Raw genomic sequence first — 24,704 nt, 5'->3', positions numbered from 1 at the left:
CTCTCTCTCTCTCTCTCTCTCTCTCTCTCTCTCTCTCTCGCTCTCTCTCTCTCTCCCCTAAATAAATTTAACACTGTCACGAATTAAAACAGGTAACTTTATATTAGCAGCACATGAAATCCACACCTCAGCTGCTTTAATTATCCAGAAGAACGGATATCTGTCGTCTCTGTCACGCTAAAAGAAATGACTGTAAGCTTTTAAAGCATTTGGTTTATTTTCAGGAGCACTTCATCACTCAGGTCCCATAGCTTTGACTCGTGGAGAAGGGAAATGGAAGCCAAAGCTCTTTAGAGAAAACTTGGACAATGCATCAGACTGACTAGCTTTCAGCATCATTTTTATTCTACTTCTTTTTTTCTCCACAGCCATCAACCAGAGTCATGGTCACTAGCCACCAGTTAGCTAGCAAAACAGATCTGAGCAATCAGTGTTCTCCTCCAAGTGTGTTTGGCTGTCCAGTGAGGTGGTGTTAGCAGTTGTTTGTCAAAAGGCGATGACTAGCCTCGTGTGTTTCTGTGGAAGTATGTGCTTATCTCATCCTCTCAGCTCAAGAGCACAGTGTGATTGGGGGTCTTAGCTAACAGTAGCATTGTCTAAAGGGAGGAAAAATGTGGGTGTCCTTTTAAAAAAACACCCGTTACATGCCGTTTATGTTGGGGGATGATCAGTGCTTTGTGTGCCACCTTACAGATTTACAACACACAAAAACAATAGTTCTAGTCCAAAAATAAATATTGGAACTTAATAGTAGCATCAAAGACAATACAATCTGCTCTGTGGTCAGTGATTCTACTGAGGTTATGGTCCCACTGCTGCCCTTATCAGGATGAAGTGGTCTCAGAAAGTGAATGAATAATCAAATTTTTCTTTCATTTAATTTTTTTGTCACACACACATTAACATTTGTGTTAGAAATAGTGATGGAATAATACATACATTGGGGAATACAAAATGTATATATATATGTTTGTATATATGCTTTTCAAAATGTATTACCACTAATAAAGACTAACTGGTGGTGGCGGCAGGGCATTAAAAAAAACTCTGACTCGAGATATTGGCACTGGTTTACTATGAATACAGGCCGAGTGCCAACCAAGGTTCAGTTATCACTCTTTACTGTTAGATTTGAGGGTAAAATGGACAGAAAATCTTATCTGTCTGTATATTATCAACGTTCCACATGGTAAAATAAGGCCCACCAGGATCAGGACTAGGAAGCACTGGCATGAACAGACTGTTTGGTACTGTCCCTTTAAGACTGATATACTGTACTGCACCTCAGAGACAGCAGTCCAGGATGAAGCACTCTTTAAAAATTGGGCAGGAATTGGTGTAACCACTCTAGGTTTCTCAGTGTTTTTTTTTTTTTTTTTTGGTTGCATTTCCTCCTCCCATCCTCTGGGTGTCTGTGGGGAGGTTACCTTGTATTTGATCTGTAAAGGGGTAGTCAAACAGGAAGTGGGAGAGTGACTAGAAGGGCACCTGCTCTCCAATTTGGTGATCCCCTGTTTGAGAAACTATGTTTATCTGCTCAATTGTAAGTATATTTTTGCATTCTGGTGTCTTATATGCTTTAGCTGACTAGATTATATTTGCATCATATATATATATATATATATATATTAGTATTTAAGTTGTTATTTTGTATTTTGCTTAAGGTTTATTTACTTGTTGGGTTAGCTTGTTTGCTATGCTAATCTATGCTAGCATGCTAGGCTAACCAAACTTGTTTGGAAGTTCTTAGAATCTGGGTTTGTTTGTTTGACTTCGTTTTGTAAAAGGGGACCTTTTCCTGGACGGTCTTTATCGTGACTGTTTTCTGAATGTGTGGCCATGGGAGGGAAATCTGAAATCTTCTTCATGCATGCATACATGTATCCATCCATCCATTCATCCCTACATCGGTTTTTTATTTTGGGCAGTTCCATAGTCTGATCTCTAAGTCATAGCTAGGATACACTATACTTCAAAACTGCTGTGTATGTGTATATATGCCTGTATATTATGTGATGGCTTGTATAATACATTGGTTTCTTTGCACGTTTCTGTCTGCAGTGTCTTGGTCTTAGAACGCCTCATGCTTCTTGGTTGACTTCCCTAAACCATATGGTGTTACACAGCGCAAGCATTCCTGAACCTCAAAAATATATTTTTAATTACTCTACTAGACAACACTGGGAGGGACGGTTACATTGGTGAGCAGGTAATGTGACATCACAAAAATATGGATTTCAAAATGTCTTGATATTGCAGCTTAGTTTCCTCATAAGAGCTGCAACGATATGTTTAAAACTCTCTGGTTCTGTATGGTCACGGTTAGGGTCTGGATGATGATAGAGACCTGGCCTTAAACCAGTGCTGTAGTCTGGATCGACTGGAGATTATTTTGGGCTGTGGTTTACTTCGTGCTGATGCCTAGTTCAAACACACCCAGAAGGGACCAGTGCATCATGGGATAGAGTGTACTGACCTCAGTCACTGGGGCTTGCCTCCACCGCCCCAGTGCCCACTCCTTATGAAATGATGTCATGTGAAATGATGAAATTGGCTGGTAATTCAATCGCAATAGGACACGCTGAGTCACACACACACACACACTTTTATAGTGTATGTTTCAACTAGGGCTGTTGGCCATCTACTTAAGACTGAAGCTTTAAATAGTGGATATATAACTGTAAAATAATAAATATATATAATCCAACACACCTAAATTATATTTAAATTTGTTTTTTCAATCAATTAAAAGATGTAATCATGGTAATCACAATGATAACAAGTTCATATTGTTACTACTTAATTCAAAGCCTCAACATTGGACAGCTCAACACGCTTGCAGGAGAGTACTAACTGCCCGTCTATTATTAGCAGCTAACTGATTTCCTCATTGACTCGCATTGTGCTAAGTAACAGAGGGAGAGGGAGGGCTATTGTAGCCACCCAAAAAAGTATGGCCAATCATTCTTTCTGGAACATTCAGCCCAGGACAGGACAAACATCACCGGGAACTGAACTCTTAATCTTCCAGGGAAACCCTTTTCTTTCAAGAGTAAGTAAGAAAATCAGTTTTCCACGCTCTGTATATAAACCTTTCTGTATGATTCAGTGTACATGGATGACACCAGAGGCCTGGACTGATCTGTGCTGATGAGGGATTTTCTGGGGTTTGCGTTTTAAAAAATAAATTTTTTAAAACATTTTTCACGAACTGAAACTCTGTCCAATAAGATGGGGGTCCTGTGGTTCTCATGGGAACTACTCAATCGAGCCCCTGTATGTCAACCCTGAGCCCACTGTTGCCCAAGTATTGACAGACCTCTCTCTCAACACCTCCCCTAGCATCCTCCACTCACTGATGTAAATTAGAGCCAATGAGGGCCAGTCAGTGGACCCCTGCTGCACTGGGACTTTTGTCCCCCGCCTTTGTGAGTCTGCAGCTCATTATTGCACCATACACATACAGTTTGCTAACAGCAAGCACTTTGGATTACAGGAATAGTGTGACGAAGCAAAATGGACGCTGGATTGTGGACAGCGATCTACTACTAGGGTGGAAAATCAGTATGTTATTATTTGAGTACCAGCACCTTCTTGTTTCATTTACTAAAACTCTCTTTTTTGTCTATGTCCTTGTCCCAGTAAAGGCTACTTGACAGTGACACAACCTTTCAGACCCATACCGTTTAGCTGTCTTCTCATGAAGGGTGGACCTGTGGACTGTTTTGGATCAGAGCGAAAAGTGGTGCATGATGTCCTACGAAATCTTAAAGGCAACACATAAATCTGGAGAGCAAAACAACCCCCTCCACAACATGTGTGTTCATTATGAAGCTCTGCATCTTTTAAGGTGGAACAGTGTGTTTGAGTAAGAAGCTGAATGTAATTTGTTTGTTGTTGAAGTGCAAACTTTCTGTAAGGTTTTATTCCCTGATGAATTACCACAGAAACTCAGAGCTGTTTAGTTTTCTAGCTCTTTAGCAGTCTCCTGAGTCTAGAGTCAGTAATGTAACTCTAACACCAAAAATAAGCCAATATTACTTGCCCATGGAGCAGGAATAGAACAATATCCTCATCTCTATTCATGCCTTTTGATGTTGGGAGGTCGCTCCACTGTCCAAATGTTTCTCATACTGTCATGAGAAAAAGGGAAAGCCTAAGCAAGTTCTAGACCTTTTGGTTTTTTCCTGATGTATTGAGCCAGGGCTTCATATAAACAACAGACCTTATTCAAACATGCAAACAGACAGAAAAGCCAGCAAATGGTGAGGAAATATTCTGTGAAATTTGATTATAATCGCAAACATTGCCTTTAAACATTTAAAGAAGGTTAATGATCAGGGCCAATGTGGCTGATCTCCAGGCAAAACTGTGACTCAAAAAAGCTCTGATTTGGCTGTGGCCCATCAGCTCCAACAGTAGGACCAGCGACGGCAGCACTGGCCAGCTCGTGATTAGTCATCGCTCTCTAACTCCCTGCATCTGTACCACAAGGCCAGTCCCACTGGAGCAAATCCCATTTCACATTACTGCAAAATCTCCCTTCACAAATCAAAATCAAAATCCCTCTCCTACCCCTCCGCTCGCCCAGTCCCGCCCCCAAATCCCCAGAACCTGGCGTTCTCCTAGAACTCTCCACGCCATAACATTAGCTTTCCGACAATCCAGCTCAATGTTGGCCCAGTTTCGGCCCAGTGCTCCAGGCCCCTGTCATGTGGTTCCCATAATGCAAAGCAACTGATCAGCGTTTCACAGTTGTCTCCTCAATTATTGCCTGTCCTGTGTGAGCCGTGTGGGATTGCCTATGAAAAGAGCACACCAATGCTAAATGAATGCCACATGTGTGGGTAATGAGTGTTTGGCTATGGGGCGTCTGCTGTGATGGAGAGTTATTGATGCGTCCATGTTGTAGGGTCAGACTCGATGGAGGCCGGTGGACAACACTGAGCGACAAGAAACACAGAAACCAAATGTAGGAGAGGGCTAGCTAACAGGCTCGATTGCTTAGATACTGGCAAAGGTAAGTGGTGCTGCTGGTTTTCTCAGAAGCAATCACAGCTCTCTCTCTCTCTCTCTCTCTCTCTCTCTCTCTAGGCAGTGTGGTTAGGCAAGATCCGACTGGACTGTACCATCTGAGTGCAATAGGGGGCACTTCCAAAATCATAAAGTCTTAACTGAATATAGTTTTTTAATGTGTAGATGACAAAGGTGTAAATTATGTTTTTATTTGTTATGCCTTTTTTAACTTTTTCTATTTTTTCACCTTCAACATAAAATATTCACACAAACTAAATTACAGTTTTTTTTTTCAAATGTTGCAAGTGAACACACACACCCACACACACACACATATGAGTGCACATCTGCAGAATAAGTAGTTTCTGAGGGCCCATGATGGCCTTATTAGTTATTTATTATAATAAATGTAATTTGTTTTATACAGTACTATAGAGTACAGCTGCCACTGAGCCCAGAATAATAAATAATTATAATCGTGTTTTTTTTACTCATATACCCATTGCCACAGATCGGTGAAATACAGAGGTCACCAATAACGTGGCATAGAGCCGATAAATACTGAGAAGGGACCCTGAAAACAGATTATATGATGGCGATAATAAACGTTACTTATTAGCATCCTGCCCTGCCAAAGTCTATAGAAAAGACACTGTGCTGTTTTGCTTCACTTTCCCATCCCCAGTCACGATTGCCTTGTGTGTGTTACGCAGTTCTCATGCCTGGGTCTATGCGTGTGTATTCTAAACGGAGATGAAGAACAGGGCCCAGGGCTCTTGATTTCCAAGTCTAATTTGTGACACATTGTTTTGTAACTCCACCCCTTTCTCCCCACCCCCCCAGCCCCACCCAATCAGGATCATTTATGGGCAACAGAAAGCAGGCCCCAGTAGCTAATTTCCTCCTCCCTTCCTCCACTAGCAGCCACTTCATGTCAATTTGTTGAGACGCATTATTAAATGTACCGGACAAAGTGGATGGCCTTTTCTGCATTTCGGCGTGCCAGTAAACAGGGTCAAAGTTGAAGTCAGGGCTGGTCTTGATTAGCATGTTTTGATTAGCCTGACTGGCTGATGTAAGGCACGGCTGCCCTTTGGGAAAGACGCACAGGGCACTTCAGTAACAATCACCTACGTTGGCCCTACAGTAGATTTGCTTTTAATGGAGGACTGTGGGCCACTTTGATCTGAACGGAGGTTAATTTGTGCAATTTGCCTTGTCCTCGTGGCTTAATAATTGTTTTTGAGTTTTATAAGCAACAGGTGTGCCTGTGTGTTCCTGTTTCAAAGACTTACTCCAGCTAAAAAACTAAAGTCATGTCACTGGAACATGAAACCGTGTTTGCTACTGTAGCTTCAACTAGCCATTAGCCTTTAGAAAGAGGTGTATTTCTTAGATGTCCTGTTGTTAATAATGGCCCTCTGTCCAAGATATACACTAAGTATGTTCCCATATTGCATGTGGGTTATGGGCACGGAGCACTGATGGGCCACTGTCGGTGGCTAACAGCATGTGATCCAAAGGTTGCCCACAACTCCCTAAACAGATCTGGCCCATTTCTGGCAAATATTTAAGTGCGCTGGCATCGGCAAAAAGCATGTGAGCCAAAAGTGCTCCAAATTCTGACTTCTTGCTGACATGTGACCCTAATTTGATGTTTGTGGGCCTCATGTAACAAGCGGGAGTGGTCTGTCCAAGTGCCTTCATTCCAAATGTCAAACGGAATGAAAATGGGGGATGTGGCCCAGACCTGGAGCCGAATAATGTTGCTACCTGCGCCAGGTCACACTTAAACAGATGTATGCTGAATCTCAGCTGGCTCCCTGTTACTCACCAAAAAGACAAAGGCATTGGAAGCTTGGAAATAGAATTAGGAGACGAAAAGCACATATGTTTAACTGTTTAATTTAGAATTATTAAGGCAAGGCACAATCTCGACAGCGAAAAAGATAAGGCAGTGCATGTAGATACTTGTTGAATGGTGCAGCAGGTAGTGTCGCAGTCACACAACTCCAGGGAGTTGGGGGTTCGATTCCAGCTCCGGGTGACTGTCTGTGAGGAGTTGGTGTGTTCTCCCCGTGTCCGCGTGGGTTTCCTCCGGGTGCTCCGGTTTCCTCCCACAGTCCAAAAACACACGTTGCAGGTGGATTGGCGACTCGAAAGTGTCCGTAGGTGTGAGTGAATGTGTGTGTGTCTGTGTTGCCCTGTGAAGGACTGGCGTCCCCTCCAGGGTGTATTCCCGCCTTGCGCCCGATGATTCCGGGTGGGCTCTGGACCCCCCGCGACCCTAAATTGGATAAGCGGTTACAGATAATGGATGGATGGATGGATGGATGTAGATACTTGTTTCCTTTTTGAGCTACTGTGTAACAGCCTTAGGTTTGGATTGCAGTGTATTTTGGGTCATAGTCTTACACTGAGAAGTGTTAAATTAAGTGCTATCGGAGTCACGCCTAGGGATCTTTTGATGACCTCAGCGAGTCAGAAACTTTGTACGATGTTATCAATACAGTGTCACTCCATTTGGGCGTTCCCTTTTATTCCCTTTTTGATCCCACCAACATTCCCTCCATCAGCTACCCACATTTTCCCATCCAAGTAATGGCCAGGGCTAAACTTGCTTAGCTTCACTAGATCTGTCTGTTCTGTTGCTCCCTAGACTAAAGTTAGAAATTCCAAGCGTTGAACGCTCTGGTTCCAACCACAATCTAACTAACCTGCCCCACTGACTTTGTCTGAAGTCTCTGACTGGCTGGATGATTCAGTGTTTGTTAAAGGGGCACCATGTTGGATGTAATTTGGAGTTAAACTCTGCAGGAAAGTAGATCTCCAGGAGGGAGCTGGTGACCACTGCTCTGAGGTAATTCCTTGCGAGATTTATGACGTTTAGTAGACACTTTTAATGTTAATCATGCAACAGCTGTAGGCCAATGTAGTGTTAGCAGTCTTACTGGACTCCTACTGTGACTTCTGCTTTGTCTTTTCTTGCTCTTTGCTGAAATTACTGCTAAAGACCAAAGCTAAACCCTCGCCTTCCAAAGCAAGGAGCATCTTCGTGTGTATGGGGAGCTGCCTTGTGAAGGGCTGTGCTGGAGTGGGCTCTCATAAAGTTTCCACGTCCTGTAAAACTCTGAAAGGGATACTTATTAGGGCTTTATGCGTTAGTGAACTTTATTTTATGGGATTTTAACTCTTCCCTCGTGGGGGCTGTAAGTTGGGGCTATATTCTCAGAGCGGCCCCTGTTTTCATTCGCCGCTGCCCCTTATTGACTGTCCCCCCGAAATCCCTCTCTCTTTCTCCCGCTCTGTCTTTTTTTCTCTCCTTATTTCTGGCTTTCTGTCTCTCTCATTGTTAGTGGAAGGGTCTCTGCAGGGCACCCCTACACCCCATCAATCATCATCTCCTACACAAAAGCCCAGTTTTGAGCGTTCATATGGATCCCGCTCTCCTCAATTATATGCCTGCTTGCCCTCTGTATAACAACATGGGAAACAATATTGCAAGATGAAGTGAGCTGCTTCCCTCCACGTCCTGAAAACAATCTAAGCTGAGACAAGACAGTTGTAATTCTGGCTTTGTTTATGAAGTTAGAGTTTCACTAGTAACTAGCTGCTTTGAAATTCTTTGGATGTCGTCACTGAAATGAAGAAAGGAACATTCCCTACGTAGTGATTGTCCCTGATGCAGCACAGTAATCAGAAGTTTGTTATGCATTTTACTGTAAAGTGCTGTGCAAATGTCAGAGACCACTCTTCCTTAGTGTAACATCCAGTCAAAAGAGAAACTAAGCACTAGTCCCTTTTGTTTTTGGTCAGGTTTTCAGAATTTTGAGTGTTCACTCTTTCCCTTTATTACAGCTTAAATTTCTTTCTCATGATCTTCGCCAGGTTTGTTGAGGAAATCTGCAGAGATTTATCCACACCTCGAAATTTTAGTTTTAGGAGTTGGTTGCGTTTTCTGCTTCTCGTGATCTGAGAATCCCAAACAGATTCAGTGTTGACATGTTCTGGATTCGTTAGTCCAATGTTTACAGTTGCAGTTTGCATTTGTCTCTTCCTTGTGTCTTAGTAACAGCTTCCTGGCAGCTACACGTCCTTGCAGACCCATATTGTTGAGTTGTTTTCTCACAGTCAGAGGTTTAAACGGGTATGCCGAATCTCAGGAGGTAATATTTTCAGCTCTGAAGCTTTGTTGGGTTGACAGTTTGGGTGGTTTACCAGGTATTACAGGGTTGGAAAGAGTCCCTCCCATTTTAAAAAAACATTATAAACATTCCCTTTTTTCCCCTTAAAAAAAAAAAAACACCTGTGAAATCTATTTGAATTTGATTGGACCATAAAAATGAAATGCGGTGTTTGATTTTGCCCAATAGTATACTGGAATATCATGCTCCAGGACACTTAGAGCACAGGAGAGAGCACCTGGCAACCCTTGTTTTATCCCATAAAGCAGGCATCATGCAGTTGGCTAAGAAAGCTTTGTCACTTTGTGAACATTGTATTCTCTGGTAAATAAGTTTGGTGGGTTAGGTTATTGCAGATGTTGATGTCAGACAGTTACACACTCAAAGTCTTTGCACATTCTCTCTCACACACACACACACTGCAATAGAAGAAAGAGAGCTGCCAACAAATTGGGGCTTGCTGCAAAGTAATTGTTTCCATATTGCGCAAGGCATATCAAGACGTTTTTTTGGACAAAAATCTCTATTTCGATCCTATTACGGAGTGGCGTGATCACTGATTATCACAGAATCCTTTCCAGACAGTTGGTGAAATGATATCCGGAGACATGGTGTGATGTATACAGAGAAATTTGTTGCATGCCTACACTGTAATCTGTCATTTCATCCATTTGTCACTGTTAATATCGCTTCTGCTGGAAGCCCACAGGCCCAGGGTTTGTTCTTTTGGCCTCGCTGGCTGGCACAAGCTTCTGTGGCATAGATGAAAGCTCCAGCAGCCAGGGCCACTGTCCCGATGCCAGGCTTTTATAGCTTTAACCCTTTTTGTGCCATAGCAGCTAGACGTCAAGAGCCTGGAGCGTGCCAGTGTTAGCTATTGGATATTCTGGGAAAACTGCAGCAAGTGGGAGAGAGTGCACTCTTTTAGGAGTCAGAAAGGGTACTTTAGAGCACTGCAAAAGAAAAGTACTTCTCAGATATCTTTAGTTAAATACCTTTGTGGACGGATTTTGTGGTCATTTGTTTTTTCCATTTATAAAAAACGAGGACCGTAATTTTCCAGGACATTGTCCATTTCCCTAGCTTTACAATAGATTTGACTTTACAGACAAGAAAATAGGTGGGCACATGTTTGTGGTTATCGTATGTTTCCTCTGAAATAAACTGGATTTAAATGGAGTGTGTGTCCTCTCTGCAGAAATAACTGATTGTAATTATCTAAAAAGTCTTTACACAAGATATTGTGAGGATTTAACTAAATTTAGTCACAAGAATATCAATAATAACAAAACATTTACATTTATGCATTTGGCAGACGCTTTTATCCAAAGCGACTTACAAAAGAGGATCTAACATTCAATCTACAGCACAATTTATACAAAACACCTTACATTGAGTGCAATACGCCAGGAAGTAATAAGTGCATTAAAGAAAGACTTTCAGTGCAAGAGATACTCTCGGAAGAGCTGTGTTTTCAAGGATTTCTTGAATGCGGAGAGGGTTCCTGTTGCTCTGATGGTGCTTGGAAGCTCGTTCCACCAGCGTGGTACCAGAGATGATAATAGCCTCGACTGACCTGTACGGGGGGTTGGCCGTGTTAGTTGGCGCTCCTTTGAGGAACGGAGAGACAAAAGCATTACATATTTAGCTCATGCCAAAGGTACCGGATTGTGATGCATCTCTCTAGAGAAAAAGGTTCCACAGTTAGAGCCTCTTAGATATCTGCACCCACTTATAGCCTCCTGATACGGTAAGTAAAGAGATAAATAAAATAATAAAAACACACTTGTTTCCCTAAAGATCAGTGGGTAGTCATTTTAAGGACTCAGCTGAAAGAATCCTTGGGGAACCCAAAGTGGTTACTATATGGCATTGCTCCATAGAACATTTCATGGCAACTCTATTTTTAAGGCTGAAGGAGGTAGCATGCCAGAACCTAGAAAATAAGACAGATAAAAAGATATTGGCACCATCCCTTATTTGTGCCAGCCAGTGACTAATGCTGAAAATAAAATACAGAATAGATTAAGATATTCTGACCAAGCCTGTTCACACTGGGCATTACCTTATTGAAAGTCAGAGTGGATGTAAATCCCATTGGTCATGCCAGATCATAGGGCTGTCATGAGGGTGACACATGAGGAAAGTGCTCATCTATCACTGTGAAGGGAAGGCTGTAGGGGAGAAACAGAGGAGGGAGTAGGGGGCTTGGACAGTGTAAAGATTTCAAATCCTGACCGAAATATGAGTAGATTTTTGTATTGCCATAGAATAATGGATTAAAGTGTGGGGTACTAAAAGATCAGGGCAAAAAATGTAGTAGGTTTAGTGGGGCATGATGATGATAATAACCCACTGGCACCACGTCTGTTAATTTCCATTTTAATTGGTGCCACGTTTGTAAGAAACATGCATTTGTGGGATGAGCAGTGGAGCTGAGTGCGTGGGTTGTGTCCCTGAAAAATTTGCCAAATCCTCTCTGCCAACGCCAAACAGCTTCTTCTGCCATTGACTCGTTTGGTGTGTGGTGACTGGGTGATTTGAGTTTGAAGAAATGAGACGTATTGGCAATTTAACAATTTATTAATTTAACAAACAGGAGCCTCAGTAGTGTTTGGAAGAACCACACACATGGGATCCCATTCTTCAACCAGCATTTGTAACAAGTCAGCCAACATGGATACGTCGGTCACTCTGGTACCAACAGCACGGCCAACTGATAAAAGGGAAATTAACTGGCTTTCCAAAAATATGAGATTTATTGCCAAGAAGCACTGTTACAACAAAGAAATAATCCACAAACACACATTTCCTCACTTGTTGTGCTATGTTTATATGATCCAAACCTATAGCTAATGTATGAAAAGTACCTTTACATCATTTACATTTCTGTGTCTATTACATTTATAGGACAGTTTTTAAAGAATTTACACAGTAGACCTGAAATTGTGACTTAGATTGTGATACATCATTAAAACCAGTAACCATCCCATCCCTAGAAGGGAGGAAAGAAAAGAGATTGAGTGTCATGTGTTTTTCTGGAGCTCTGACATGGATGGGGCCCTGAAGAGCTTTTTGAGGATCTGTGACATTTTCTAAGCAAGGGTTTGTAAAAGAACAACCCACTCAGTCTCTCCAGACCTGATGAGGGGATGCAACTTCACAGCACTCAAGGAGTAAGTAGAGGAAAGCTAAATAAACACCTCACCAGTTTCCCGTAAAGGAAACACAAGTATGTAGCGTCTGGATGTTAAGCACTGACCACCAATTACACAGCTTTATGAAACAGAATGGAAAATGTCCATGTTTATATGAAGGTGTTGTTTTTCCACATGTAAACACATAGAAATACACAATAGTTCTTAATAACTACCACATGAAATGAACTGTCTTGTCCAAAAGAAGCTTACGCATTACTAATTCCTAATACTTTATCAGTTGGATTTCATTTTGAAAGCAACTCTTTATAGAAATCCCATGCCAACATTTGGTTTGTAAAAACCACACAGTTCATTTACACTTTAACTATAGTGTCACGTGTAAACAGTGCCATTGTGTGTTTCCTAATGAGGAGAGTGTGACGGCCAGGCTCCCCATCCCCCATCCCCCTGACCTGAGAACAGAGTAAAGGGGAAGCTCCCAGCTGTGGTCCAAGAGGTTCTCCTCAGCTAGGTCAGAGGTTAGTGGGCTGCTCTGGCCACTGCAGTGTCCCCTGCTGTCCTAATTTTACATGCCTTTTTTTTACGAGTCAGGCCTGCTCTATGTGGCCCCAAGATGCATGCATATGTCCCACTGGCCGTTTCAGTTGAGTTATGAAGAGTGAACTTTTTTCTACATTCTAAGCAAGATCTGTGCTTTTAGATTACGTTTAATTAAATCATTTTTGAGTAAAATGTTCTCTGGTATTACTCAGAACATGGTAAAAAATTAAGCATGTTTTAGTGACCCAAGTTCTATTTAAACTAGTTCATTCAGTTTCTTTCATTTAACTGATTCAGCTAATTCATTTATTTGTGCTAGATATTCTCTAAAGTACCAATCAGGGCTACACAGTGTATATAAACACCAGTGTACTAACTGGTGCACACTGAAACAGTGACCTTATATCTGAGATATATATATATTCATTCATTCATTATCTGTAACTGTATTATCTCATTGGGCGCAAGGCAGGAATACACCCTGGAGGGGGTGCCAGTCCTTCACAGGGCAACACAGACACACACTCACACATTCACTCACACCTACGAACACTTTTGAGTCGCCAATCCACCTACCAACGTGTGTTTTTGGACTATGGGAGGAAACCGGAGCACCCGGAGGAAACCCACGCAGACACAGGGAGAACACACCACACTCCTCACAGACAGTCACCTGGAGTGGGAATCGAAGCCACAACCTCCAGGTCCCTGGAGCTGTGTGACTGCGACACTACTATGTTTCATAACAGGTTATATCAGGTCAAGCTAACATGCTAACATAATAAAGGCAATAAAATAAAATAAAAATTCAGGGAGTGTTTTTTTTATTTACATTAGGATTTGTTGTAAAACTCCAGCACACAAAGTTAAATACATATTTTTACTTGAATATCTATTGAAATCTTCAAATATTTGTTTTTTTTTTAAACCAGAGATTAATCACTAATGCTACAACAAATGCATTAACTTTCTGTTTAATACAAATAATTACACAACAACTATGTTCCACACCCCACACAGAAGTGAGAGTGAGAGAAAGTGAGAATCAAACATACTGGCTACAGGATACAGAGAGAAAATCTACTAGCTATATGCTGAAGAGAAATAAATACTACAGGCTACAGAGAGAACACACCTACCAGCTAAAGGGATACAGGGTAAACACATGCTAGCTACAGGCCACAGGGATAAAACAAATGCTAGTTAAAGGTCTACAGAAAGATAACACACTAGCTACAGGCTTGTGAGAGAAAACACAGGCTCCAGAAGGAAAACAAAAACTATCTACAGGCTCCAAAGATAAAACACACAGGCCTACTACATGCATATAAGCAAATAAAAAAGTAGTATGTGCTAATATTTACTCAGTTTTGGTTTATGAGTAATCAGAAAAGTTAGGTTTAGAAAAGTTTCTTTCTGGTAGATATAAATACAACAGGTCATTCCAAATCTGACATCACCAGCGCCGTGTTTAACTTTGTGTGGCAGTGTGAATCACTTTCATTACTTCTCAGCATTCAGCAAAAGCTTTGTGAAAAGACTCAATTACACACAGTGAAATGTCTTCCTCCTGTATTCACTTGTGGAGCTAAGTGAATAGCAATGAGATTGTGTGTGTGTGTGTGCGTACATTTGTGCATTATGCAGCCTGCATGCTGTGTTGAGACAGATTACTCTCTTGCATTGCATTGACAGGTTGGGTGCTCTGGGTCTTGCCAAAAAAACCCTCTCTTGGATGACAGCTACAACTAGCCTACTGATTTCCTCCAAATCCTGGGCTGTTTATTTCAAGTCCTCACGGGCCAGAGCTGGTAATAACTGCATCTGGGCATTCTGTAGTTGTCCAAAGAGCTGGACAATGTGTGGGCGTGACCTAAAGGACCACACACATGCTTAGCCACACTTAGCCATGTAGTGGACATGATTATCAGTGGACAGATCTATGGCTAGGAAATACTTGATGCTACACAGGACCCTGGAAGTCTCTCACAAGCAATCAGGCAGCTGTAAGTCCTGAGGAGACACTTTAACCAAGATGCTAACATCACTAATAACGATCAAAAACTTGCTCCTAGCTAGCATTATTATTGGAATGAACTTAAATCATGCTAGAGTCCAGCCTACTACCAAAAAAAGTTGTAAATCCGAATCATAAAAGTGATTGTTTTTTATGTTACACTTATTCTAACAACAGCTCACACAGATGAAGACTTTAGTGGCTTTGTAGCCTCTGAATCGAGGCTGTTCCATAGTTTTGCCAAGTTCAAGTTGGGTTTAATGCCGAATCTCTAATATATCCAGGCCATCCAATAATAATAATTAGCTTCATTCACCAACTATAACTGCTTCATTTTCATAACACTCAAACATGTGGACAAACAGGTGCACATGGAGGACACCAATGCAAACAGAGAGAGAACACACACAACTCCTCACAGACACTGACCAATGTGAGAAGTGCTGTCAGAGACCCTGGAGCTGTGTGGCAGTGACAATACCTCTAGCGCCAGTTTGCCACCTTGTGAAAAATATCAATAAAGAAAATGGCTGATTACTGGTCACAATTTATTCACTGTTTGCTTTTTTTTCCACTTTCCTACAAAGCTTGAGACCATTAAGGCCTGAATCAACTTGCCAAGCATGTGGAGAACACTGCAGCGATGTTAGCAATTGCACAGTTTGCATTTAAACCTCTTCAAAGCCCTGATTAACGTTTCAAAAGAATGTTTGGTTTCTCAGGAAGGTCAAACAGCTTAAGAAAATCTAAGACTTGATGAGCTGCTCAGATGAATTTTTTTTTTCAATGGTGCAGAAAAAAGGCCTTAGCATCCATGCCAAACTCCTGCCATTCAACAGCTGCATGCATTTTAACTCGTTCCCACTTTTAAGACACAAACTGGTAAAATAGACTGTTTGCAAAATAATGATTGACATGTCTCTCCACCAATCAGAATGGTCTATAAATATAACTTCCTCCACCAATCAAGGGAGGAACAAACATGAGTTGAGAGTGGCACGGGTTATTAATAGAATTACTAGACTATGTCAAAAAGTGTAACACAAACATATTTTGGAATAAAGTATATGGACCACCAGTAAAGAGGATAGACAGGTAGATACTTTATTGATCCCAAAGGATATCAGCAGGCAGTAGCTTATGTTAAATAAGCAGATGCTCTGCTTTATTTACCTGCTGACATTTGGTTTCAGATTATTCAGGAGTCTTTAGTGCCTTTACTAATAAACCTTTCATTGTAAAGACAATATTAATGAATGTACATTTGCTAAGACACCTTGTGTTTAACATGTTCTTCCCAGTCTTTGTCTTCTCATAAAATCCTTCACTTGTTTTTTAAAACTCTGTCCTGCTCAGATGGATTTATATATATATATATTCCAGCATCTCCCAAATGGCATCTCCCAAATGTTGCTTTGGCTGGTTTTCTGAGCTATGAAGCTATGATGTCATTCTTGCTTGCTAGCACTTAGTACTTAGTAGAGAGAGAGAAGAGATGACGCTGATGAAAAAGAAGCTCAGCACAGCTTCAACTCACCACTGTCTGGCCAACTTCCTGTCCGCTCAGTCCTGAAATCAGCCTTGAGCAAACAAGATAGGCAGCAAACACCAACCTTTCCACCTGTAAAAGAGAGAGAGAGAGAGAGAGAGAGAGAGAGAGAGAGAGACTAACAGCTCAACACTAAAATAAGCCTTGAAACAGACTGTACTTTAGCAAGTTAACCACAAATGCACCAACATTTTGACACTGTTTCAAAAGAATGGAATTGATTTCATTCTCATGTCATAGTCCATTGCATTGAGGTCAAGTCATGGAACTGTGTGTGGAGCCAGAGATACTGTTATTGTGGCCTTGGGTCTGATTTCATTGTAACATGCCAGAAGTAATATCAATTCCACTTACATACTGAGGATCTGAGGGCTTCTGTCAAACACTGTTTCACTTCTCTATCTCAGATTTAAGTCTTCTTAGCCATAGAAGCCTGACTGCCATTTGTAGTGTTGTCTTATGCGCATGCATGCTGCAGGTCATGTGCTATGTTTATGTAGAGGTGGTTGGGGGTTAAGGGGCAGGTGCTACTACTTGGCATGTTCTCCTTTCTTCAGACATGGATCTAGAAAGGCTAGACTCCACCTGATCCATGGTGTCCATACCCAGTAAGAAGCCAAATGTGGGGGGAAAGATCACAGCTCCTGTCTCATCTGATGTTCTGTTGCAGAAACCTGTTAAAATATCCATCGCTTGCACAACCCCCTACCCCCCAGCACCAGGTCCTGGACTTGCAAAGGCAACAAGACCTCTCCGGTAATTTCCAGAGATCTGTCCAAATTGCTTAAGTCTTAAATTATCTTTAATTGGCCGCTGTGTTGGGTTACTGGGGGTTGCTCCCAATCATGGCTAAGGCAACCTGAAAGGACCTAGTCATTTCCAGCTGTTTAATGACAGCCCAAAACTAAGGCTTTTACCAGCAACACACCAATTGCCAAAGGTTACCATGGATGAATATCAGTTCCCTGCAAGGTTTATTTTAATAAACAGCTATGGGAAGGGGGGCTCAGGTGCACACTAGAGCCCTGAAGCATTCTGAAGATGAGTGATCTTTTTACGTCAGTTCTTTTTACTTCAGTACATTTTGTCCAACTCTTTGTGGACCCACCTTATAGTGAGTGAAATGAGCTACTTTAAGCTGTACCCTTTGTTTTTACCCTCCCACAGAATCACTGATAACCTGGCCTGCATCCTCAGCTTCATAACTTATAATGTACCTTCATTTTACCAGTAACTCAGTGTCTCTCAGTTTATTTTTTACTGCTGTTCTAATTTATTGTGCTCTCTGGTGTTGACCAGAGGAGGATGTGTTGCTCTTATGAGTTTGGCACCTCTCAGGGTTTCTTCCTCGTGTGCTGAGGGAGTTTTCCTTGCCACTGTCACCCCTGGCTTGCTCATAGGAGGCTTGGACCCAGATCTCTATAAAGCTGCTTTGTGATGACTTTCTGCTGTGAAAAGTGCTATATAAATAATATTTGATTTGATTTGTTTTGAGAACCTTTTACCGCAGCAAGTATGGAGAAACTCCCAGTCCTTTGCTCATTTGTCCCTAACTTGTTGCTAATCCCTGACGTGAGGTGTGTGATTGTTTTTGCGAGGCATACTGCTGATTGATCTTTTAGTGTCATGCTACTCTTATTTACTGTTAAATACTTTAGGCCTAAACGACCTAGGTCATTTTCAAAAGCAAGATTTGAGCTAAGAATAGAAATTCTACCTCAGCGAATGTGACCTTCTTGCCTCTTGCAGCATATGGCCTCCTTCAGATGCATCAATAAAGAAAGGAATTTAATTTCAGGCTGTCAGATGTGATTTGGTCGCTAGTAAAAAAAAAACTAGTATCGCAAGATGGCCGCACGTGTCTCCGAGATGTCCGTAGGGCCCTCACCTTTCCAGGCATAGTAGTTTGATCTTTAATTTTAATTCCTGACCCACCTGCAACCTGAGGACCCGAGTGACCACTCGGTCAGCCTCACAGCTACGGGGTTCCTATTACCTCATGGCTCACAGACTTATAGCGGAGAAACAGAAGCCCTCTTTGTGATGAAGCCGGGAGTGTTAAGGTCGAGAGGTAATCAGTGGAGTGAAAGAACACAAAACTGAATTTATCGGAGAATAAAGTTATTAACTTTCTGTGATGGTAAAAAGGGGTGGGATCTGTACGTCTTGCTCAACTGAAATTGTGACATCAGAGAAATAGAGAGGGACAGAGGAGGGAAGCATGCTTTACTCAGCATTTATGACACAGCATTAGGCAAAAAACCTTAGAGTTATGTTATGTGTTAGGAGACTTTCCCAAAGATTCAGCAGTGCAGAATATCAATCAGGTACAGATTATAAAATGTATGCAGCACAGCAGTCTGTCCGTTTCCATCTCTGAGTGAAAGGAGGCATTTATATGTGTGTGTTACTTTTCAAAAACATGATATTCATATTTTCAGTTGTAAAAATTGAAAATAAAGTTACATTGTTGCTTACTTACAAGCCAGATTCATCTAACAGAAGTATTTTCACACAGAGACCCATAGAATATCCACTTTAAAGCCACATTTTGTTTTCTGTAAAACGTTTTAGGAATACATGTGAGAAATGTTTGTGCAATCTAAATAAACACTTAGGGTTAGGGTTAACCTAAGGCTAGGGTTTGAGATAGGCTAACCTTAACCCACGGACACGGGGAGAACACACCAAGCTCCTCACAGACAGGACCCTGGAGCTTTGGCAGGAACACAACCTGCTAAATTAATAACATTCAGGAAGCATTTTTATTTTTTCAGATCGTCATGGCAATAGATGAAGTGCACAGCTAATTCAATTGAAATGGCAATAGCTAATGAAGTAAGCCGATTGATTGGCTGTGTGGTCAGTTCACTAGTGAGAGCAAGAGGGATGTGAGAGTCAGGACAGCATGGCGTATCCAAAATAAAGAAAGAAACGGAAAAGAAAACCTTTAAAACTGAAGAGACAAATCAGCCGGTGCAAAACTAGTATGTCTTATGAGACCAAGAGCAAATCTTATGATCAAATTTACTCACGGACGTCTGAGCTGAGGGCGCACTGAAAAACTGAAGTGAGACCCATCTGACTTTTTACACCTTCATGTACAGCTCTGCGATGTTCACTAAAAGTAGCATGGGTTTTGGCAACAGAGGAACACATTCACAGTTGGGGCAGTTGTTCTGTGGACTACAAGACATTTTTAATTGAATACTCTGTGGGATACCTTTGTGCCGCATGTCAGTGAAGTTTAGAAGCTTTATCTCTCAGAGTGTTAACGCACACCTCCAGAACAGGGGACTGCTTGCTGAAGTCTGATTACTCCTGAGCAAATTGAGTATTATGTTGATTTCCTTATTAAATATAAGCACATTTTCTCAACAGTGAAGACACATTTTAAACACTGTTTTTCAGAATATTACTTTAGGAAAATAAGGCATAAAATGCAGTTATTAAATATTTTATAATTTATAATTATTTTTTCCAGATATCCAGATGTAAATGTTTTAAATAAAACGTGTGTGTCTGTGTGTGTGTCCTTTTGCCTCGCGTACACAGCCCTCTCCCCTCCTTGTTCTCCCCAGCTTTTGTGTGTCCAGGTGGGCTTTTCTCAGAGCAGCTCCCGTGAATTACGCCGTGAGAACTCTCTCTCTCTCGCTCGCTCTCTCTCTCGCTCTCTCTCTCTCTCTCTCACACACACGCGCACACACATCCTGATTTATTTCTCCACTCACTTCCATCTCCACAAACATTGTGCCACCTACATATTGATCCAGATGTCATCTGTTCCCTTTTCCCTATTTTTTGTTTATTCTTTTCTCTTCTTCCCCATTATCTTCTTTGTATCTGTCATTTACTCTCTCTCTCGCTCTCTCTCTCTCTCACACACCCCCAAACTCCCAACCTCTGGCAGTCCCCAGCGAGCTGCTTTAAATCACGAAGGCCTGACGTTTGCTTAATGTCTAATTAGCTATGGGTGGGCATGAGCTTTGATTATAGGAAGTGCCTAAGGGAGGGGGGTCATGGGCAACAGCATTTTGACCAAAACACTACCCCACTGATCAATCATGAGTCCTGACACTTTGTTTTGTCCCAAATTTTTGGAGCATTGCTGCATCTGAGCTGTTTCCCCGGTCATCAACACTCTAATGAAATCAACTGGCCTCTCTCTCTCTCTCTCTGTCTCTTTCTCTCTCTCTCTCTCTCTCTCCCTCTCTCTCTCTGTCTCTCTCTCTCCTCTGTCCTCACTCCCCAGGCTGTTGCATGCTGTAGTCCAAACAGAATTGGAAAACCGCCCCTCCGTGTGCATCCATAAAGAATATTAGAGATTCCCCTGCTGTGTAAGGAATGCTGACTTCACATCCCAGGATATGGTCTGATAGTTATCTCTCTGGTGACTAGACAGTTGTTTACTTACTTGATACGAAGTTATAACCACATTTTGTAAAGACCTATAAATAAAGGGCTTCATAGAAAGATTTCCCCAAAGTTTGTTTCCAGATGCTCTCCTTGATCTTATGGATTTGTTTAATTAACAGCACACACGTGATTTACATAATGAAGTGATAATTAATTTGTAAAACTCAAATAACACCTGACTGCTACAAGGAGACTTTTGAAAAGGGTTAAACCAACAGTTTCACACACAATATCACTACCAACTGTAATAATGTTGGTTGTTTTTATTGTAATATTAGGGTTTTGTCTTTCTTTTTTGAAGCAAATAAACCTGAATAGAACTTTTTAATCTCATTTTCACAGACGCCTAAAACTTCTGCACAGCACTGTATCAATGTCAGTGAACCCCTCTGTACAAAAACAAACACACATTATTATTATTATTATATCATTGGGACATCCACTGAAAGTCTTCCTTCACCTTATTTTCTCCAAGTGAACCTTTTTGGCCGAAGGGGGTCTGGTCACTTTCCTTTAGGGCAGGGGTTATGAATCTTGTCCCGTTAGATGCAATGATCAATGTGAATCCGTTGTGGGTTCGATTCCCGCTCCGGGTGACTGTCTGTGAGGAGTTGGTGTGTTCTCCCTGTGTCCACGTGGGTTTCATCCGGGTGACTGTCTGTGAGAAGTTGGTGTGTTCTCCCTGTGTCCGCGTGGGTTTCCTCCGGGTGCTCCGGTTTCCTCCCACAGTCCAAAAACACACGTTGGTAGGTGGATTGGCGACTCAAAAGTGTCTGTAGGTGTGTGTGTGTGTGTTGCCCTGTGAAGGACTGGCGCCCCCTGCAGAGTGTATTCCCGCCTTGTGCCCAATGATTCCAGGTAGGCTCTGGACCCACCGCGACCCTGAATTGGATAAGGGTTACAGATAATGAATGAATGAATGAATATTATATATCCTGATGTCCATGGTCACTTCCAGAATGGTAACCCCCACCCCCCATCCACAGGGTAAATGGAGTCAACAAAATATTTAAACAGATGACCTTCACACTCACTAAACCTCAGCACTCTCCAACATCTCTGAATGTGAGCTGATGTGAGGGACAGCATTCTCCACAACCACCAGATCATTAACAGCACAGTTCCAGAGACTCTGGTGGGTCCAGATGGGCCCAACATAATAGTAAATATCCTAAAAATGAGCATGAAATATGACAAGCACCATTTGTACAGAAAACAAGTTGATGCACTAAAGTGACTCAGAGTGCCCCTGAGTTTGGCCTGGAGGAAAGCCTTGTTACACTGATGCCTCATTGTGATTAGGAGAAGCAAAGACAAATCTATGTTTCTCCAGCGCACACGTACTAACTGAGGGCTGTACTTTTGTTGTGTGCTCCTGTGGGGTTGGAATGAGTGATTTCGCTCACTGCTTTATTAGCCTCTCTTTGGCTTCCTGACCAAAGCAGGAACACTGGCCAGATGGCCCACGCCATTTACTTTTCCCTAAATCCTGTTATTCCGACTTCTCTCCCCCACAGCCCTCCTCTTTGGGATTAAGCCTGCAGCTCCGTAACAGCCCGGCTTACAGAGATGATGCGTCACAATGACACAGCGATGACAACAGTATACAGAGGGGATTAGAGGGTCTCTGACAGAGAAACAGAGAAGGGATTCATTGGTCCGGTCACTTACTGCTGGGCTCAGTCACTAGGTTTTGCAGAGAGTACATTTTTAGTGTCTGGGTTCTGATTTTAGAGGAATACAAAGGAGACTTTGCTGGTGACAGAACACTAACATGACGCTGGACAAAAGATATTTATTATAAAATTAAATTAAAGGAATCAATATAAAAGCAACACAATGTAAATCTGATTATATTAGTAGTGTCTCAGTTCAAACGGTTAAACCCTTCCAGAGATAACCTTCCAGATTAAAAGCTTGGTCACCTGCCGGACATCCAGCAGAACCTCACGGATGGACAGACATCACTCATTGCAGATTTATTGAAGCAGGGGTTCAGAGGTCAGCGCACTGACCAGATGACAGTGTGCTGTCAGTTGAGGCTAATTGTGGGCCTGTAGCACTGTCCTGTGATTAAGGAAGGAGTTTGAAGGAGATGGCTGGAGAATCTCAAGTTTCTTGGCTCTTTCTTTTTGACCGAGAGAGTGTGTGTTCGCGTGTGTGTGACCGAGAGCTCATCCTCATTGTGCTTTGGATGGAACAAAGACCTTCATTTATTCCATTTGCAAGTAACGTTATAGGTTTTTCTTAGCAGCTGCTCTCAGTTAAAGGTAAAAGTAACCTAACGTTTTATGGCAAAGATGGAAATTAAGTCATATTTTTATATGAATTATGATAATACTGATGCATTACTGAAAAAAACCCAAAACAACTTAACTTAAAAAACCATTCCATTAAACTTCAGGGTGCTGGGCTTTCAAAGCCCTTATTTGAAGCCTGTAGACACCTGCTCATACCATGTTTCTTCCGAATTGAAAGATATTGACATATAACTTGTTTTCATTTGCTGCAGTAACAGCCAATACTATTAAAATATTGCTGTATGGATTTGATTGCACTAGGCCATGGAAACATTGGTGAGGTCTGGTCCTGAGGTAGAAAATTAATTTCTGGATCACAAATACCACTCTACCTCAACAAAGAAGTAGTGTATGGAATCCTGTGGTAGTGAGGTCCGGATTATAGCCCTGACACATCCCATTTTTATAGTAAAAGTAACTAGAAAATGTGTCTACAATTTGGACAAAGAGGTCAGTTGATGTTTATATAATGCCTTACAACCATTTTAGAACTGGAAGCAGAAAAAGGATCCTTAAGCCTACATTTCAAGATGTAATTTTAAAGATAATGCTGTGATACACTCTAAAAAATGTCCATAAATGATATGGTAATTAGCTGTCTAACAATGACAATAAAAGACTGTAAACTCTTAAATGTTTAAACCATGCTCCTATTGGGTTTTTTAAAATGTAAATACTATTTTTAATAATGTTTTTCCTTTTTTCCACAGTATTCTAAACAATAGAGTTCTTCAGTATAAAACATACAGTCCCCAAAAAGCTTACGAAATATCTTCCTTTGAATTTCTTTTCTTCCTACAGTACTGTTTGCCTCCACCACCCAGGGCTGAATCCTGTGTTCTCTCCTCACAGAGCCACTCAGGTTGTGTGCTCAGTCCCTCCTTGACTCCGTGACCCGCTGTACTCCCCAGTCTAATGACTATAAATTTGGAACAATAGACTGGACGCAGTGGGAATAGTCCTGAAGAGCCATTTAGCAGGTGCTCTTCCAATGTTCCCACCCCCCAGTCCATTCCCAAGAGTGCGTTCCCACGGCCGTCACCAAGATGGCCCATCGGCCCCAGAGAGAAGCCCCCTGAATCGCCATCCAAAGATCAGGTATCGATCAATTAATGGCGGAAAAGGGGGCCGGTCATCCCTCTGACACTCAGCAAACGTTCATTTGCAACTTTATCTGTAAGGGGCCCTTGCTCGGCAGCTTTGTGCCGGGCCGAGATCCTATCGGGAGTGGGATGTGAGAACAGCTCAGGCCTTTTGTCCTGCAGCCAGAGAGTGATCTTCGCCTATGAGATCACCCAGCAGGGGAAAACCTGGCCTTTGTTACTCACCTGAAAGAAAGAGCTCCAGAATGACGTTAGCTTGACTCTCGAATGGTTTCGGATCTAGAAGGCCCACATTAGTCTTTGTTTTGGGAAAAGTGCCATTAGCTGCCGCGGGTTGCTATTTGACATTCCTGCGCTATCAGCTTGTTTGCTCATAAAGAAATGTAGCAGATACGCAGCCATTGATCGCAGTTAACTG

The 24,704-nt window shown here is 41.9% G+C and overlaps 1 long non-coding RNA gene across 2 annotated transcripts; it reads left to right on the top strand.

Moving 5' to 3' along the window:
• Positions 1 to 1,447: 1,447 nt before the first annotated feature.
• LOC136664416 (uncharacterized) lies at positions 1,448 to 20,893 on the top strand. 2 transcript variants are annotated; one of them, XR_010795143.1, is made up of 3 exons: positions 1,448 to 1,543; positions 2,062 to 2,209; positions 20,720 to 20,893. It is a non-coding gene; the product is annotated as an uncharacterized lncRNA (long non-coding RNA). The 2 variants fall into 2 exon arrangements; XR_010795144.1 differs by lacking the exon at positions 20,720 to 20,893 and adding an exon at positions 3,643 to 3,812.
• Positions 20,894 to 24,704: the final 3,811 nt, after the last annotated feature.

Source organism: Hoplias malabaricus, chromosome 13 (assembly GCF_029633855.1).
Source record: "Hoplias malabaricus isolate fHopMal1 chromosome 13, fHopMal1.hap1, whole genome shotgun sequence".
Lineage (NCBI taxonomy): Eukaryota > Metazoa > Chordata > Actinopteri > Characiformes > Erythrinidae > Hoplias > Hoplias malabaricus.
This window is presented reverse-complemented; position numbering and strand designations above follow the sequence as displayed.